The following is a 1,716-nucleotide window of genomic DNA, read 5'->3' as shown; positions in this document are numbered from 1 at the left end:
CCGCAGGGAAGTGTGCTGCCTCCCTGGGGCCTGGGTCAGGGACATTGCTAGAAGACTCCCGGATTTGATACGCCCCACCGGCTACTGTCCTTTACTCATAGTTCAGGCAGACTGCAATGAAATATCTCAGAGAAGCCTGCGAACTATGAAAAGAGGTTTCATGGGTTTGGGGCGATTAGTTCAAGGGGTGGGAGCACAAGTAGTGTTTGCTTCCATACCTTCTGGGGCAGTGTAAAACATGTGAATGTGATTCGTGTCAAAAGACAGAGAGTCAAAAATACTGATACAATACTTTTAAATCCAACCAGCAGATAAAATTGATTAAAGGAGTAAAATTTCCTTATAAGGCATGGAAGGATAAACTAGGAACAGAACTCTATCTGCATCTCAAACATTAACCCTGCAAAATGGAGCCCAGAAGGCGCCTTCCTCAAACCAAGCTGTGACAGAGATAAGCATTTCAAACACAGACCTTGCAATGCAACATTCCCGGCCTGGAATACAATGAGGGATGAATCAGGGAATTAGGAAAGACAAACAGCCTTCATCCCAAAGACCACCTGAAGGAGTGTGCAACCCCCTAGCGACTGGCCACACAAGCATAGAAGGATAAAATGATTGTCCAAAAGGAGGAGGGGACTTCAGGGAATTTTAAATAAGACACTGTATAAAAGAAGAGAGAACCATCTTCCCGGGGTGTACGTCGTTGGTGGAGCGAGACTCCCCGGCACACCCAGCGCTGCTTGCTTATTGCTTTTCACCTTTTGATTGTAATAAAATATTCCAAAAACTCCGATTGGACTCTGAGCGTTTATGACAAATTGGTGACCCCGACGTGATGCGACTGGATTCGAGCGGGACATCCTGACTCCCGGGGAGGCGCCCTACCTTTTTGGTAGCCTCGGGAGAAAAGGATCCTTGCCCGACCTTTCGCACCACACGAACTTGTAAAAGCAATAAGCAAGGAAAAGAGCTCCCTTGGAAAAACTGCAGTAAATATCCTGTAATTCTTGTGCATGAAGATCCAGCGAAAACATTGGACTGTGAGTATTGCTTGGTTGGGAGGGCGAGTTCCGGGGTGGAGAGAATTAAGTTGAGGAAAGCCTCTCGAGAGGGTGGTTGGAAATTCCCAGGGACCCACAGAGAGGCCCAGAGGAAGGGAATAGATCACCTAAAATTAGGAGGGGGAAATAGCTTAAAGAAGGAAACCCCAGAATAAGAATATGGGGCAGAGAAAGTCTAAGTCAGCTGACCCCAGGAGGGACCCACAGAGGTCAGGATAAGGAAGGATAAGGAAGGGAGCAAATTACTTGAAATACCCCCAGACAGTCCGCTGGGGTTAATGATAAAATATTGGGGAAATTGGCCATCCCAGAAAGGGAAAACAAAACAAAACTAAAAATGATGGTCCATTACTGTGAATCTGTTGAAATTGTTGAAATGTGGGGTGGAAAACAAATGAGACCTGATCGGGTGTATTGGCCGATGTTTGTGAATTGTGAATGAGTGTGCTGGATACGTGAGACGCAGCATCGCTGCGAAGCGAGTGTGGAGTCCCGATCCGCGGTTCCGTCCTCCGCGAGGGAAACGGCCGGAGACGGACGAAGCGAGTGACAACAACTGTCATTGTTCTTCTCTTTGTGTGTTCACCACTTGTCTTTTGTCTATATGTATGTCATAGGTGTAAAGGATGGGAGTTTCTGTCTTTTAAATGAG

This window comes from Cyrtonyx montezumae, unplaced genomic scaffold, assembly GCF_038088225.1.
Source record: "Cyrtonyx montezumae isolate F1298 unplaced genomic scaffold, pur_monq_1.0 scaffold_101, whole genome shotgun sequence".
NCBI classification, from domain to species: Eukaryota; Metazoa; Chordata; class Aves; order Galliformes; family Odontophoridae; genus Cyrtonyx; species Cyrtonyx montezumae.
This window is presented reverse-complemented; position numbering follows the sequence as displayed.